Below are 19,151 nucleotides of genomic sequence, written 5' to 3'. Positions count from 1 at the left end.
TAGGTTTCTAAAAATCCCGTGGGAACTTTTGATTTTCCAGGACAAAAGTAGCCTATCCGTAATAGCACGTCCCCGGGATGCAACGCATTTCTGTACCACGTAAAAACATCTAAACGGATGATCCTTTAAAAATCCCGAGGGATCACCAGGATTTAGGAATGCAATTCCTTACAGCATCATATACAAAATTTAAAAACATACAAAAAGTTTTTATCTATCTTTAAGAAAAAATAGCGAGTATTAAAAATACCTAGTATTGAGAAGTGATAGTCGCACTACAATTTCAGGTAAATCGTAAATAATCCGATAACAATTGCTAAGCAAACAAGCGTTACGTCCGTTCTCGGAGAGGCCTCGGCCGGTACTGATTTCCTAGTTCAATTTACTATTGCTCGTTGCACGGTTTTGTAGTGTGTTTCAAGATTATTTTTTGGAAAAAAATATTAATTAAATTTAGATTTTTTTTTCTGTATATATTGCCAATATGTTCTTCTTTAATGAGTACTTAGTTTTATTTATAAATGAAGATAAATAACCCACCTAAATGACAGTTTTATGTGTCTGTAGTTTTACGAAATTATGACTTTTTTGTTTGAATTTTTATAATGTAAAAAATGCCAAACGAAATATTTGGTTCTGTCATCTTATTAGTTCAGGACCTTTTCTTTGGTAAATATAATTCTTTGTGAGAATCTACCAAGTAACTTTTGATGTAGTGAACGTCAAAGATGACACGAAATCCAAAATTCAGTAATAGTCTTTTGGTATTTTAGGCAATAAAAGATAAACTATGAATAAATTGCAAAATGTTGTCTGTCAATTTAATAAAACAGGAAATATTCTACAAAGTAGTATATAAATGTTTTACATAAATGCAGTGTTTAATAAAATATAGGGGGGCAAAATAGCTTAAGAATAGCTCATACCGGTTCAACACTCTTAAAGACAATTTCAATTTAATATAAGCTATATTTCATTGAAATAGTCTTTAATTCTCATATAATGATGAGATAATGCAGGCACTATAAAAATAACAATTTACAGATCTTTAGATATTCCTGCAAAATGTTGCATGCCGTAAACTAGTTACGGCATGCAACATTACTATACTTGTATATATTTTATTTTTCGGTTTAGGCTTATTAAAGTCCTTGCGAAAGTGTAGTTGATATGGAACATACGTAAATTTTTTATCTACAACAAATAAAGTGAATGTCGTTAATCTAGAGTAAAACGATGGATCTATAGCTATCAAAAATATATAATGTTAGTAGTATTTAGTAAGGCACCTATTCAATAGCAATAGCTAGATATTATATTGATAGCAAGTGCCGAAGTTGACACTTCGTACTCGTAGTTACCTAGTACCTAAGGCTGTAGGTACGCTAGATCCGTTTCTTTGAATTGCAATATAGGTCCGAGTCATCAAGTTGCCTGCTGATAGGTACATCCTGTATTTATCTGACCATTCTAGTGCTTCATTTTACTTTTATTGATAACCAGACTCTTCCACGAATTGATGCAAGACTACCTATGTTTTCTTAGAAAGGATTTCAGACAAGATTTTGTACCGTTCTTTTGTCTTGAAGTATTGCCACCTCAAGACAAAAGAACGGGCGGGAAAAATATCTTGGAGATATAAAGGTTGCAGGATCGAGTTACTGGAACGATGGCTCCATACCGAAAAACGCAGATCTCCCCAGTTAGGATAAGCGATTTTAACGAGTCTTCAGCCTCTCAAAGAGTCGCTTTGTACACAAGCGCCACAAAGACGGTTTCCTCTCAGAATGAGAAGGATCTTGGCCATAGTCCACCGCGCTGACCAAGTGCGGATTGGAAGGACTCACACACCTTTGACAATACATATTATGATTTATGGATAACTCTCAGGCATGCAGGTTTCCTCACAATGTTTTTCTTCAACCTTAAAGCAAGTGATATGCAATTTACTTAAAAAGCACGTACCTAGCTCCGAAAATTTTATCTAGTAATTTTATTTTATAGCTGGAAAAAGACTAACCCTGGAATTCATAGTCAAGATGTCATAATTCAGCCTTAATGTATTACATAAAGCTTGAATCCATAGGTACTTAATCCATACTAATATTATTAATGCGAAAGTGTGTCGGTCTGTCTGCTTGCTCTTCACGGCCCAACAGTTAAACCGATTTTGATGAAATTTGAAGCAGAGTTAGTTAACATCCACGGGACGGACATAGGCTACTTTTAATCCCGGCAAATCAAAGAGTTCCCACGGGATTCTTAAAGGCCCATCCATTTAACCAATTTATGTGAAAGGTACAAAGTTAGCTTCCGTCCAGGAAATTGACATATTAAGTAACTTTTTATCCCGGAAAATGAGAGTTCCCGCGGGATTTTTTAAAAACCTAAAGCGTGGGTTAGGTTGGGTCAAAAGTTAGAGCGTAAATGGAGCTTTCGTTTTCGAAAAACGTACAAAAGTACGCGTTGACAGTTTGGCACGCCCGGCCTCTCAACCGGTCACCGGGGCGAGAGCCGACGCATTCGATGAACAATTTCCGTTCCGATCCGTGCTATTTCCAAATTGAACCCTGGAATAACTGGAACACATCAACTTGATTGGTTTTTGATGATTTTTTTACGTCGATACTTCGGTAAATTATGTGGCTTGTTCTAACGGCACTAGATCACATCGATGACTAGATCTAATTAGCTGGTTGCAATAGCTTGTTGAATCTTATCACTGTTAATATGTATATCTTTTTGTCTCATTTCTACTCTCATATTCTAGCTTTTCATATAGCTATTCTCATACTACAGCTGAGTGATATTATTATATTTTCAAATGAAGCGACTCATATACCTAATTTATGAAAGAACCTAGCAGGTAAGTTCGTTTAATGATAAATTTTATCGCAAGCTGTTGCAAACTAGTTTCCTTTCAGCGGTTTACAATTTAACGTTGAATAAGTACTTACCTATATATACTTATATTTTTAATTTTAGTAAATTATCTTAATTGTAACATGTGGGCCTTATTAAATTTAAAAATAGTTATTACCTAGGTCCATTTTTTTTACGATACTGTAAGTTAGTACAATTAATTTTAAATCAAGGGCACTAGACACCACTGAACCTTCAAGAAACTCATTATAATGCCAGAATATAAAATTGTGAGAGCAACAAAGTTATAAATACCTATGTATCTACTTATTACTAAGTACATTATATCTATGTTTTTAAGTTGGTTGATCTGCAATACAATAGCTCTCGCAAAAATTTGTAAGAAAGATGATTCTAGTAATCAATAAATAACAATAGATTGGAAGCATAGCTTCTCAAGTACGTAGTTAGTGAAAAGCAAAGAACGGAACTACTACAGGATGCTGTTGTTTAAGAGAGGACTCGAGAGTGCTTGGTGGATATCGATGAAGGAGGCCCAGAAGCGCATCTACTACCCTGCTTAAACATTATTAAAATCAGTTGGTGTATTACTAAAATTAAAAAGTATAAAATATAAGTAAAATGCAACTAGACTTTTCGCTGTGGCCTTATAAGTGGAAGGTCCCGGGTTTGATTCCCGGCAAGGGCAATTTGGGAATTTATAATTTCTAAATGGTCTCTGTCTGGTCTAGTGGGAAGCTTCGGCCCTGCCTACCGGCCAAAGCCGTGCCACCAAGCGATGCACTCTGTGTAGAAACCGATTAAGGGTACGGGTTTAGTAAAAACTGCCATACCCCTTCCAAGTTAGCCCACTTCCATCTTAGACTGCATCATCATTTACCACCAGGTGAGATAGCAGTCAAAGGAAATTGTAATTAAAAAAATCTTTCGTAAAGTGAACATCCGAAACGAACGCTAAAGAGTCAACTAACAGTGCAACATTTCTCAAACTAATATTGGCACCTCTCCCAAACGGCTAACACCTACGAAAAAAACTTTGGACGCTGGAACATCCATTTTTGAAACTGGCGCTCGTTTGACAGTTTGTTACTAAAATAGCATAATATTCATCATCATCATTTCAACCATGGAAGTGGGAACTAGGAATCTATTCATTTGTTCTGTGATCTCAACCCAATATCGACTCATTAATTAGCTAATTTCTTATTCTGAGAGAAAACCCATGTTTTCTCTCAGAATAAGAAAAGTTTATTTAGGCTAACATACACCACAATAGTTAAATTTAGATTGGCAAACAGCATAATATTAGGGAGATTTAGAAATAGATACAAAAGATGCATTTAGACTTGTCTAAGCATAACATTAGACAAAGCATGGACAAACCAATAAACATACCGATCCAAACCATGAAACTAAAAATCAGCTTACCTTATGATTGACCTATCAGGTTGCATTATCAAAAGATCGTAAACGTTATAAAGGAACTCTCATCAATCAGAGATGGATCGTCGAGTTAGCAAGCGCAATTGTCATCGTTGGATAAGATCAAGAGGATCATAAGTTTTTGCGCAAAGGATCAGCCTGACTGTCTAGCACGGAACTTAAAACAGTATTCTTGGTACCATTCCATGATTTGTACACTAATAAGATAAGATATTTAAAAAAAACATTGTACACATTTTGAGAGTAGGAAAGGGAATAGAAACTCATCTCTCAACTAAATATTACGTATCTAGAAGAACACTTTGCACAGTTTAAACAGGTTGAACAAGAAGCACAGCTCAAAAATGAATATGTCTCAAGTCTCAGTATATTACGCATACTTATGGCACTTATGGCATTCTTCAGCGGAGTTTCGCAAAGTAATTTCCTCCGTCGAAAGCGACGTTTATTAGCAAGGCTCACTTTTCTATAATGGTAATATAATCTTAATTTTGCGTGAAATTGCGTTACATAATTTAGAAAATTTCCCGTTGCAATATTACACTTTCTTTCACTAAGCGAGGAAGTACACTCTTTAGGAAAAAGCTATTGTTTTTCATTTAAGAAGATCCAATGGAGAACTGACTCATAGATAATAAAGTTTATTTTAAAAGTAAAAAACATTTAAAATAAAAACTTTTTTAATGTACCTACTAACAAGTGTAAATTAAAAATTTATAACACCCCCGACAAGTGAAGGTTACACTAATAACTAGAAAAGAGCTGATAACTTTCAAACTATCTTTTAACTGACTATAGCTAAGAACACTTTCGATCAAGCCACCTTTCAAACAAAAAAACACACACACACGTCAAACTTATAACACCCCTCTTATTTAAAATGCCGTTCAGCTATCGCAATAAATCCGTAAGTTGGATTTCGGTAGAGAATAAACAAACATAGAGTTCATCATCATTACCATAGAGCCCTATCTCATATACATATCTATGATCATACATTATTGCTTACATGCTCAATTAGGTAAAGCGCATTTTAATTTACCATGACATGTAGGTACATTTCCTAAGAAAGTAAACAAAATGTCTGACAATTACGTTTGTGCTACAAGTTTCTTTACAATTTCATTAACACATATCCACGTGTCCCCGTTGTTGGCGTGGGTGAGAGGGCACTACAGCCTACTACTACTTTCCTAACGTGTGTATTCTGTGTAACTGTAGTTTCGAGTTCCACGTCTTAAAGCTTGTCTACATGCGGCATTTTTATCCGAGGGTCAATTTTTAACCCCTGACCCAAAAAGAGAGGAGTGTTATAAGTTTGACGTGTGTATCTGTGTGTTTGTGTATCTGTTTGTGGCATCGTAGCTCCTAAACTAATGAACCGATTTCAATTTTGTTTTTTTTTTTTTGTTTGAAAGATGGCTTGATCGAGAGTGTTCTTAGCTATAATCCAAGAAAAACGGTCCAGCCGTTTAAAAGTTATCAGCTCTTTTCTAATTACTGTAACCTTCACTTGTCGGAGGTGTTATAAATTTTTTTATTTACACTGGTCTTTAAACTCTATTTCAACTATTGCTTTCATTGCCTCCAATGTCTGTAAAGTTACGTAATTGTTGATAGTCTTTTGATTATCTAAAACTAATATTCTTACAAAAAACTCTTTATTCAGTGAAGTTATGTCATCCACGTTATACTTATATTGTATAGGGGTATTGTTAGTTTTCGAGTTCGTTTTGTAACGGTTTTGTATGTAGGGGTAATCTCCGGTACTAATGATCCGGTTCTTAAAATTCTTTATCTGATAGATAGGGAGCTAGATACATTATCTGCGAATTAGTAATAAATTATATTATCTTGTCGATGAAGTTGTGAGCTTATAATATGAGATAGTTAGCAAAATTTTTGAACACACTATGCATTACAACTATCTCATAACTACTACTTACTCTGTTATTTTAAAATTCGCTTCGAAAATCTGAACATCACGCGGAGAGCTCTAAAGAAGCAACTTTTGAACAGCTTATGCGAGATTTACGTAACGAGTGATTGCATGACCATTTATACTATATGAAACGGGCTGCCCAAATCGCGCGTAAAATATCTCATCTGTACAAGCTTTAAATGCCTGTATGCACAGGTGTTGGTTGGGTGGTTACACAAGCGAATACCGCAGCGGGCCTATCGACCAGGTAATAGTAACTGCAATGCCTTGCAACGTGCTTTGGATTTTGGTGCTGTGGAAATTGGAATTAACCAATTTGCCGTGCCGTGGCATTTGGCAACGTACGAGTATGTTTTGTGTAATTGTTTTCTCTCAACGTAGAATTAGAATCTAACGAATAGTTTCTTGGATGGGGTGGATGAGGAAGGCGGAGGACCGTGTTTGGTGGCGCGCTCTTGGAAAGGCCTATGTCCATTATGGACTAAAATAATGATTTGCCAAAAAATGACAGCCATTCTTCATATAAACGTTTGGGTAGAAAGTGCGGACTACAGTCACATCATAATCATCATTAGAGTCATGTAAGACATTGGAATAGCGACATAAACAAGCAAGCTTCATCTTAGGCTGCATCATCTAGCTTGCTAGCAGGTCTGATTGCAGCCAAGCGCTAGTCTATAAAGTTAAAAAAATATATGGAATTTCAATGAGATGGGCCTGGAATCTGGATGGACTACTGGTTTAGCCAGTCAGCCCAACTACTAGTTTGTAAACAGCTCAGCACATACACTGCGACAAGGCTTTTTCACAACTTTTTCATTGAGAAAACCAATGATGTAGTAGGAATCTACCCATTGCTAAAGCCGTCAGAAAAATGTATCGTATTGTGCTCGGACTGTGGAAGCTGTTAGCTGTGAAATTCTGAGCTATTACAAAGTTTTTCATATTCGTCCCTGTTTCCCAAAAGGAGATAAAGTCTGCTTCCGACAACATTGCTATTCAGGAAAAAGCAAACATGGATAAACCTTCAACCTTGAGCAAATGAATGACTGAATAGTTTACCTCGCAGTTAAACGATAAATTCTATTGCATCCACTGCATTCCTGCGTCCCTTCACATGATCAAATCGCTAAATAATAACTAGCGGTACCTAACAATAATATTTATAACCATACTTGAGTAGGTAATAAGTATACGTGTTACCTACTTCGAAAATCCATAAAATTTTAAAGATTTATCATATTATAAATGAGAAAATGTGTTTGTTTGTTGGTTTATCTTTGAATCACGTCGAAACGGAACAACGCGACGAATCGATCGACAAAGTGACCTGTTTGTCTTCAGTATTTTATGTAGACCAAGTTGTTATACGTAAAGTAATTATCTCCTACGAAGATGCTTTATATTTCCTCCCGGAAAATTCATTTTTAGTAACCCATAGTCCCATACTAATATTTATCAGACAGACAGATATGCATGAGTCTGTAACTTTTATCGGTCTATACGTTTTTACGAATTTTGTCAAAATTCGGAACTGAGATAGCTTTTATCACGAAAATGGACATACAAATACTTCTAGTATCGCGGAAAATCAAAGTTTCCATGGGATTTTAAAAAACCTTTATGCATGCAGATGAATTCTCGGTAAATAAAGTGTTATATTTGCAATGTTAGTTCAAGGTAAGGTAAAAAAACACTTAATTATTCAGGAAGCGTATATGGAAATAAGCTCAACCTTGAAGTTGAACAGATGAATGATCGGAATGGTTTATGTTACGTTGCACCAAACAACATTAGACACAAAAACATTGAAGCAAAAACAGGGACATCCGCCGCATTCCAGCCTCCTTTCACGCATCGCCTTTGCGATTAAATGTCAAATAGAGAGAGAGCCAGCACGCGCCAGGCCTTCACTATTTTATAAAATCTGAAACTTCGCGTACTGCACCCAATACAACGATCAGCATCTATGAAGTTTGGATCATGGTGGCTTCGAGATAATAGGTATAAAAAATCTTACGTCAAAGTATGAAATCAGACAGAATCGTGGTAACCCCCTGAGACACCTTTAAACTTTTAAACTTTGAAGTGTCTGGCAACGCATGACCCGATTTTCAATACTAACCTGAAGAAAATAAAAAAATTGGACTTTATACTTTGACGTAAAATTTACACCTTTGTTTCCTGTTATCTTCCACAGCCACCAAGATCCAAACATCATAGTCGGTGATCGTTCCTCCTTGTGTTAGGGACAATACGCAGAGAAACTTTCAGCTTTTATAAAATAACGAATGTCTGACCCTGGCGGGCTCTCAGTACAAAATGGTGGATCGGTTTTACATCACCGATCTGGGTGTAATAAAACGGATTTACTGAAATAGTAATGTGTCCTCATAAATGCAAAAGTTGAGGCGCTTAACAGGGCTCTTTCCGTCACTCGTTTCATACAATCGTAGTTCCAATTTCATTTGAATATTAAGCAACCAAAGTCCATGAAATTTTGCAGACATATTCTAGAAACTAATATCTGTGTCTGTGGTGTTTTAGATTTTTCTAAAAATATGTAGTTTTAAAATTAGAGGGGCTCAAAGATTTGTATGAATTTTTTTAAGACCGCGTAACTTTGAAACCGAATATATTAACAGAAATCTGGCAAACCACAGACACACATATTAGTTTCTAGAATATGTCTGCAAAATTTCATGGACTTTGGTTGCTCAATATTCAAATGAAATTGGAACTACGATTGTATGAAACGAGTGACGGAGAGAGCCCTCTTAAATGCAATTTGGAACAGTGTGAGTTATTTAAGTATGTAATTGATTTTTTACGATGATTGGTTGGGTTAGTTGTTTTAAAAATAATATTAATTTAAGTTCCATCGAACAACATTAGGAACCAAAACAAGATACCAGTTGACAGTATAGCAATAAACCTGTCTCATTAAGAAGGCTATCATTTTCGTTAATTATTTTTAATAATTAGTAGGTATGTAACACCGTGTACCTACCTACTTAAATATTAGTAAGCAAAAAGTTACTATGAGCACATGTCGAGTGCTATGAGTAGGTATGTGGAGATATTAAAATTTAAAGAAGCGTAGGCCTGCTGATAGGTCACTCACCCTAAGAGGCTATGTACCTATTTACCTTTAATGACGTGGGTAGGTATACACATTACGCACGTTGTTGCCTCAGAATACAGAACAAACTTTGTTACCATGGAATGTCCATCTGAAGCTTGGACGAGTGGTTAATTCGTCCAAGATCTGAAGCTTGCCTTGGAATTTAAAAATTTAAAGAAAAAAAATTATGGTTAAACGTATTATAAAGTGCTAAAAATACTATAATGTGTACCTGTTTCATGGAAACAAAAGGCACGCGAGAGCATGGAATGTTTAAAGAAGTTTCCTTATTTTTTGTTCGAGTTGTTTTATATGTAGGTACATACTTTTGAGCAGCGCACGTGCAGGCCACTCACCCTGGAATGTTTGAGAGGCTGCATCACATCATCTTGTATGTACAGTACTACCACTTTTATAAGTTACGCCAATGTACTTGCGCAGAAATCTTATTTTAATGGCGCGAAAATATCTCAGCTAATCATAGCGTACATTCGTCGGCTATTGGTTCTTGGCTCTTGCGTACGCGCCATGATTCGTACGCGCGAATTATGAGCGAGATAGCAAGAACCTCTGTTGTTCTTTTGTTTAGAAACTTAACGAGGTCTTTACCTATTTCATTGGTGTATATTCGGTTTTAGTCGGGCGTTAGGTTACGCTTTTCTGCGAATTTTGCCAATACGACAAAAGTGGTAACTTATTGTACCACAGACTGCACCTTGGTATTTAGTTTTCTCTGAAATGACATTAGTAACAACTCTGCAAGAGAGGGTTTAAGGTTAAGCACGTTTATTAAGTTATGGACTTTTCTGTTTTAAGCCTGTGTAGTATCATGTAGGTTTAATCCGCTTAACGTAGATGTATTTACCTACTATTATTTGTTTATTGAGTTGAATAAAAAACATGCTGTAAAACATCAGTTGTCGATTAGGAGTTGTTGTTATATTCTAGTCGTGACTATAATATACAATGCAAACCATAGACAAAAACAATGATAGACACGATTTTATTCACAAATAGGTGCTATAAATACCTTAATAATAATTAATTATGTTTTGTAAGAATTTCGTGAAGGTTTTGAGCTACTCATACCTACCCTAGCCTATCTACAGAACTCGATAGATATGGCATGGTTTTTAATAATTTAATGTAACTGTCTAGATTATTATCAACAATATCTACCTATCTGTAAATTACCTATCTAATTATTACTATCACAAAAACTTCTCTGAAGTTTGTAAGATCTTATTAATTCTTAACAAAAACGAATAGCGTTCAGGATTGCAACAAGTGCTTGAGACAAATGGTGCACAAACGTAGACCGTTCAACTTTTTTACAAAGGTTTCATACAAAAAATCGCGCTTTGTGGAAAGGTTCGACTACCTGCATGCCTACTTTGAAGGCAACTTGCAAACTTTTGAGTCATTCTTTTCATTTATATCGTTTTCTACATGGTAGGTTCCTATGTGTCATTCGGGATTTGGATATTAAAATTTGTGGATTTTATTTTATTCGCGAACTTTTATGTTACCTAACTGTACAGGAACTATTTATAATGTCCTCGCTATTAGGAAATTCATGGTGTCATTTAATGGATTCTTTCCGTTGCATTCTAACAGAGACTAATCCTTAATCTTCTACATAAAGTAGATATTATAAAATCGCTCTCATAAAAAACATCACAAATTAACACCTACCTACTCAGATCAACTCCAAAACTAGCGCCTATATTTAAATACACACAATATAATATTTTTTGCAAAAACTTAAGTCAACTAGGGAGGCCCAACATTTCATCTGATTCTGTGGATAACTGAAAAGTAAAAATAATATATGCAACACTTCCGAGATTTCCAATTTTCACCATCTTTTACTCGACTCTTTCGAAGTGGAAATTGAAGAATTTTTCACATTTATAAATTCTAATGGGAGATTTATTCAAATGGCCAAAGTGGAACAAACTTATTATTAAGTATTTTGTGTTCCGATGTCGATGACACATCGGCCTCGGCGATACTATAAATTATTGCGACCTCAAGTACAGACTTTTGGGGATAGTCCCAGAATACAAATTTTTATGGATTAATCGTCATTGAAACCGTTCCAATCTCAAGAGCTAAATCGTATAGAAAAGTTATCCAACATGCCAAAAAATTAACTTAACTACTTAGCTACTATGTAGCTTTTACCTTGATCTCAATTTGATAAAAGTCACATTAGGTCTTACTTTCGAACTTCTTTTCATCGCCTTGCCTTGACTTTGTCCGTGTTCGGTTTTTTTTAGTGCAAAAAATGATACTATCTATTAAAATGTTACAATAATATCTAAATTATTGAATTAAATATTTATACTTAATTATCGAAGAGAATTAAATCCAAATTAACGAAGTCTCTGTCCGTAATCTAATGTCAATTTTACTGTGGAAATGCTGACACGAGGTTCTGCTTTGTCGAATTATTTCGCGTCCTGCATTGAAGTTTTAAAAACATTGTCACCGCACTGAAAAACCGTCTATTCTCACTTCTCTTTGGTGGCTGATCTGTCATAAAGGTGACTCATTAAAGAATTAAAAACCCATTAGGATAATTGCAGATAGATGCTAGAATTGCTTTCAACCTTCCATCCTTTCATAATAATATTTTAATGGCAGTTATATAGCTGGAATCTGACGATTTTTCTGGCATAATACTAGAAATAATACTATCGCAAGCAAAGTTAGACTTGGATTCTATTTTTAATCGGGCAAAACTACTTCTTAGTACCTATTTGGCAAGATTTGCCTAATCTTATCAGAGGCCTTACCTTACCAGCAAAGTCACAAAATAGAACACCTACACTATTAGTCCTGATAACTAATAAATAGAAAATTGAAGGTTAAAAGAGTTTTGTAAATAAATAATGTATAAGATATACCTACTATACTATACATGGAACAATGAAATAAGGCAGATGCGAAAAGCTATTAATGTTAATGTAGGCAAAGGAGGGTGATGATAATAACAACCATTGATCTAATGATAAAAAGAGCGCTGTAATCAAATAACATATTAAACAAACATACTAAATAAGTACCTAGTTATCACATTAAATTACTTAATCGAATAGTGCTGTGAAGAAAATACAGCAGTTAAACCACAATGCCTAGAAAAGATAGGTGCTAATGAAAAGCTAAACATAGACCCCCAAATCAAATCCACCTGTTGAACAGTAAACTCGCACCTGGTCCTAAAATTAACATTAGGGTAGCGTCCTTACACACCAAGACCAAGCCTCATCTTCAACACAAATATTTAAACTTAGCGTGACCAAAGGAGATTATACGTTTTTGAAATTACAAGTGGACTGGTGTATACCTTTGTTGAGAAATACTCGTAACTTTTTTTATATTACACCGACAAGACAAGATTATAATTATGGCGTAAACTAGCCAAGCGGCTGTCTAGTACAATATCCGGTTTCTCATACTCATACCTTTTTCGCTGGTGGCATCAGATCCTCCACAAAGTACCGCTTTGTCAAGCTATCCTGCTATAAAAGGTACTTTGATCAAACCACTAGGCACTATACACAAAACATGAAAAAAATAAACTTGCTCTGATAAAATTACTGTTCACTTTGTTAGTTGGCTGAAACACTGAAATTACTATTTCGGCCCTTTTTGGTCGTACTTTAAGTCATAATTCAAAACTTTTCACTTAAGTTGTGTGTGATAAGAGCGTGAAATTTTGAGACACGTCACGTAAGAACGTAAACGACCGTCCGCCGTCGACTGGTAAAGTAGTAGGTACAACGTTCTAGCGGCGGGCGCGCTTACTTCACCGAGTGGAAGGGAGATACGTTATGCGATAGACATATGAAAAGCATCCGAGCTGAAAAGAGATGAAAAATAAACGTCATCACCGGTACACGAGGTACGTCTATAATGCAACTAATGAAAACTGTCATCTAAACCTACAAAAACCCACAAAGCCTAGCGTATCTACATTTTTACAATGTAATACCGGTTTTACCTGTACTCCACCGCGTGCCGATAAGTTGATTTAAATTCCATCGGAGTGAAAAAGACGGAGGCTCTAAACACAGGCTTTTCAGAACGCGATAGCAGAAGCTTTTAGGTATATGTAGATACATATAGATAAAAAGCACGTTTGGAGAGAAAACGTTAATTTTGAATACTCGGAGCATTAACGGTTGCGACAGGTCACTGAGGGCTGAACTTTTACTGGTTTTTTACTGTCAGTTAAGGTACTATATAAATTATAAGTACCTACGTGTTTTATGACCAAGCAGTTTCCCAGTAACAAAGTTATCAAACAAACTGGTAATTATTATTCCGATCAAGATTATAACCTTAAAAATTGCCGTCTAATGCGAGGAGTTTTAATGTTTAATGTTAGGTCATGATCACACAGTAACTTTCTGATATATCCTTAAACAAAGATTAAAGATACGTTTTTGTAGTTTAAATAGATCTAGAATCAATAAAGGATTAGGTACGCTTTCAATATGTTCTAGATGACCAGTCGAGTCAAAATGGTATTCTAAATTAGCGTACCTACGTAGGTACATGTTCTACCCGATTTATCAAAAAGCGTTGACATTATGGAAGCCTGGATTGAAATAATTTTATCACTTTCAGGTTAATTACTTTTTTATTAAAAGGAGAAGATATTTTTCCTGTTAATACGTCTACCTTGATTGGACTCAATACAAAAATATTAATCAACCAATAACTTAAAAAAACTTCCCAGTCAGTATCAATTTGCATTACCATATGCTGGCCGTTTAGATTTTCTACATATTTCTTATTTTCTTCCTTTTCCTATTATTCTCACTTTATCATTCCGGATTAGCTCTTCTACATTATTAAACTGTCTTAATCAATCACGATCGATGTAAGGTAAAGAAGTCGTTTAAAAGAAATACCTACCAACTAAATGTAGAGCTATTTGTTTATATCTATTTTTATAGAACAATTCTCTATTAAATTCACAGGAAATTGCTACTTTCTAATCTCACGCACCATTGCAGCATCGCTTTACTAAAAAAAACAACGTAAGATTCGCTAATTCCCTAAAAAAACAACGCCTACGCCAAATAATGTCAGCCATTGAATAACTGACCGAGATTCGGTTATTACCGCTGATGATACAGAAGCGTTTGTATTCTTTTGTTTGGCTTTCTTATTGGGAAAAGCTTCACTTTTACCAATTAGCTAGTACGGCACGCTCGAGCGACGACAGGTGGTTCTTTGTTTCAAAAACAAGTGAAAAGCAATGTGCCAAATCGATACAGTTCCGGAATCAAACGATTGTAAGTACCTACCTACTTGTTTGTATCCTTTACGTGCCTCAATTTTGCTACTCACGAAACTTTAACGATGCTAATTTGTCTAAGTCGCAGGTACCATTCGTTTTAACATCTTCAGTGCGGAAAAGAAAACTGGATTTTGTTCATGTAGTCAAAGTTTCGTGTATAAAAAAAAATAGCAGCCAGCAAGGACTGCTAACGACGTGAAAACTTCACTAGCGGCCAAAATTGATGCTCAATCTATCTTTAACTTTTCGATAAGTTACTTAGCAACGTTGTTATGGTCAAAGACGGCCGTAAAATTTTTGACAAATGACAAAGTTGCTAAGTGACTTATCGACAGATTACAGATAGATTGATTTTAATTTTGGCCGTAAGTAGTTATGTAATACATAGTAGATATTAAGTAGTAAGTATAAAACAAAGTCGCTTCCCGCTGTCTGTCCGTATGTATCCTTAGATTTTCAAAACTACGCAACGGATTTTGATGCGGTTTTTTTAATAGATAGAGTGATTCAAGAGGAAGGTTTATATATATAATACATGCACAATATAGTAGAGAAAAACTGATAATTTTGGAGATTTCTAATGTGATGTTGTGAATAAACACATTTTTTGCGCTTACATTGCAAACGCTGGCTGAGCCCTGTAAGATAGATTAAAATATGTACTACAGTATTGTACACCTTAAAAAGGTCTAAAAAAAAGTCCGCGATGGTATAATATGTCTATCTCTTAGGGATAACCATAATAACCATATTTTTTAGCCTTTACTTTTTACGAGAAATAATGGCTTATAATACGAAGCGATTTTATGCTAACATTAGCATGTCAGTGATATTTTTACCCGTTTCAAAATCCCCTGAAGAACTTTTCACTTTAAAAACATATTAACAGTATTGTCTCGTTATTTTCGTCATCAAAAGTGAATAATTGATCGAATTTCCTCTAGGATTTGGGACATCGTTTCCGGCTTTGACAAGTCAAATTGAAACTATAAACAGAAATCTGCAAATAGCGACTGAATTAACGAACTGCAAACATTTCAGGTAGGTAATTGAATATTGAATGCAATGGAAGGGAAGGGAAGCTTATAAAATGGAAATTTTTAAAATCAACACAAAATCTGGCTATTACAAGTGTAAATTAAAAATTTATAACACCCCCGATAAATGAAGGTTACAGTAACTAAAAAAGAGCTGATAACTTTCAAGCGGCTGAACCGATTTTCTTGGATTATAGCTAAGAACACTCTCGATCAAGCCACTTTTCAAATAAAAAAATCTAAATTAAAATCGGTTCACTAATTTAGGAGCTACTACAGCCACAGACAGATACAAGATACACAGATACACACGTCAAACTTACAACACCCCTCTTTTTGCGTCGGGGGTTAAAAAATAGTTACCTTTAATGATTTACCGATAAACTATAAGCGAAACTATCTATAAGAAACGCATGAACCTATCAAGTGAAGGGAAAGAAAGTAGCAATCCTCGCCAGATGTCACCGCGTGCTTCGAATGGCTGAAGATGGTGGAAATCGAACCGACGGCTGACCCCTTTACGCGATGAATAGTAATGACCCTACTTGGACTCATCGACCAACTGGTATAGTCGGAGCCAGTATTATCTATACTAATATTATAAAGATATAGTGAGCATGTATGTAGGCAAAATACCCGGAAATAATTATCCGACTATGCAAATTCTTTCACTGGTAGTTAGTTACATTATCCCCGAGAGTTATAAGTTAGGTATATTAGGATTAGGAGTCAATGAAGCCGTAAAACAGCCAATCTTAGGAAGTCCTCAGAAACTGCTCCAATTTTGAAGATTTTTTTAAATTTTTGTTTTTATATCTTATTTAAAATCAGAAACATTTTGAAGCAGGGAAATAATTTTTAATATTTTTTAATCCATACGTATGATATTATAGAAAAAATACCTAACTACGTCTTATTTCTTTTAAAATTAATTTATAAAAAAGGTAAGGTATATTGCCAACTTTTTATTTAGTTTCTAAGTGGCAGACATCACAATTAATAATACGAGTACTAAAATTAAAATAATCCTCATAGTTGCATTCTAGGGTCAAAACACCCGATATAACATTGTTGACGCGGACTGTACACACATCATCAGTCAGTCAGCTTTGTAGGCTACAACGTGCTTTCGAATTCGTCATCGGATTTATCATTGAAAGGCATTGAGCACCCGTAATCGATTTCCTGTCACTCTCATCTAATAGATAAATAGAAACAGTAAACACGACCTCACGAGATCAGCAGTCCAGCAATATAAGAATGCCTGGCTTAAAACAAATGAATCCGGATTCGAAATTCATTTCACACTTAGGAAACTAGCCATCAATTTATTGTATTACGGATGGGGTAGAGAATGGGAATGGTTATAGAGATCTTACGTCATAGTAAAATTTTCTGCTATGGTGAAATCATAAAAAGAACACTCTCGATCAAGCCACCTTTCAAACAAAAAAACTAAATTACAATCGGTTCATTAGTTTAGGCGCTACGATGCTATGCCACAGACAGATACACAGATACACACGTCAAACTTATAACACCCCTATTTTTGGAACCGGGGTTAAAAAATAGGGCTACCTGCGTCAATTAATATATTATAATATAAAGTCTGTACAAAATGTACCTAGGTACAAAATGACTTTTAACCTATAGGTCAACTTTAAAATAAAAAATAAAATCGTACTTTTGACATAACATAAAGTTAAAGTGGCGCGTGAGAAGGCATATTTTTTACGCAACTACGAGTATCTCTATGATTAATGTACTTACATTTGATACCTGCTAATGACGTCGAAGCGTCGACGTTTTATTAGTAGTTCCCCTGACATGAACTGTACTTACGTCCATAAAATTAAATTAGTTATACCTTGGTTGGGCATGTAATTCGCAACCCCATAGAAGAAGGTCTAAAAACACACTTATTAAATTGCGACAATTAGGCCTCTTACGCACGAGAGCTTTTTTAACGTCCGTTAAAAAAGCGTTCAAATAGAACAATTAATGCATTTTGTTTTTTCGTATAGTATACAGAACATATCTATAATAGATAGACAACTCATTAGATTTTAATACTAGAAATAATTTACTGAATGTAGATTTTTCTTTAAATTTTCTTAATATCGTAATTCACTATGATGATTCACAGATTATATTAACTAATCAACAAATATTTGTGGTTTTGATGAATCATACATTTGACATCGTTGGGTCGGCCAGTTTGATGAAATCTGGCCATACGTTGTTTCTGATATCATCATAATATTATTATGATGCATTGATAGGTTACAGTCTGGGTCAGTAACTCTAGGTGGCTGATACAAAAGTCATGTAAGTATAAAGATCTTCGCTTCCTTGTTTATTTCTAACCGCCAAGATTATCATGCTTTACCGGCTCTTACGTAGGTAGGTATATCAATTTACTAGACAAGAGCGGGCACCTTAGCACAAATAAGAAAAATTAAAATATTTCTTTACATTTGGTAGCTATTAGCTAAACATATAAACGAACTCAATCACCGCATGTTGAAATATTGGCTCGAAAACACGATAATATATACTTTGTATATAACCCTGCAGATATTATACGACATTTCTAAATCTAGAAATGAGAAGACTCCATATTATATACTCAGGTAATGCATTACATACAGCAAAAGCGAAGAATACAATGAATAATATAAGGTGCGACCTTCCACAAGATTAATGTCTGCCGTTTAAATCATGTTAGGTATGCAAAGTATGCTCCATTTTTAACCCCCGACCCAAAAAGAGGGGTGTTATAAGTTTGACGTGTGTATCTGTGTGTCTGTGTATCTGTCTGTGGCATCGTAGCTCCTAAGCTAATGAACCGATTTTAATTTATTCTTTTTTGTTTGAAAGGTAGCTTGATCGAGAGTGTTCTTAGCTATAATCCAAGAAAATCGGTTCAGCCGTTTGAAAGTTATCAGCTCTTTTCTAGTTAATGTAACTTTCACTTGTCGGGGGTGTTCTAAATTTTTAATTTACACTTGTTCTATGTACATTTCTACCACCATTTTATTCTCTGAAACACTTTATTTCTTTATTTATAGACTAGCGCTTAACTGCCGTCAGACCTGCTGGCAAGTGACGATGCAGCCTAAGATGGAGCGCGTTGCCTAGAAGATGTTTATTTATCCTTGACTATGACTAGGTTAATTTGACACTCCTAGATTAGTCTAAACTCTAAAGCACTATTCCTTGTTGTCTTGTACATGGAACCAAAATAACAAATTAATTAAAATAATAAGGTATAATATCCTCAACTATATAAGATATAATATATATACGAACTATATATTCAAACTCATTAATTTATTTGTAGATCTATTTAACCTATACGTCAAAAAGACGAATTGTATCGTCTTAACATTATTTTAGACGGTA

The 19,151-nt window shown here is 34.9% G+C and overlaps 1 protein-coding gene across 6 annotated transcripts in view; it reads right to left on the bottom strand.

Annotated features, from left to right (window-relative positions):
* LOC123877067 overlaps positions 1-19,151 on the bottom strand; it is an 85,612-nt gene that overhangs the window by 47,577 nt on the left and 18,884 nt on the right. Inside the window, exon 1 of one of the 6 annotated variants that reach the window (XM_045923574.1) lies at positions 12,863-13,186. The exons of the other annotated variants lie outside the window; for them this stretch is intronic. The gene's annotated coding sequence lies outside the window, so the exon portion shown is untranslated. Of the gene's footprint in view, positions 1-12,862; positions 13,187-19,151 lie in introns of those variants that run through there. 6 annotated transcript variants of the gene reach the window in all.

This window comes from Maniola jurtina, chromosome 22 (assembly GCF_905333055.1).
Source record: "Maniola jurtina chromosome 22, ilManJurt1.1, whole genome shotgun sequence".
Classification (NCBI taxonomy): domain Eukaryota; kingdom Metazoa; phylum Arthropoda; class Insecta; order Lepidoptera; family Nymphalidae; genus Maniola; species Maniola jurtina.
The sequence above is the reverse complement of the archived record's forward strand: the minus strand, read 5'-3'. Positions and strand labels throughout refer to the sequence as shown.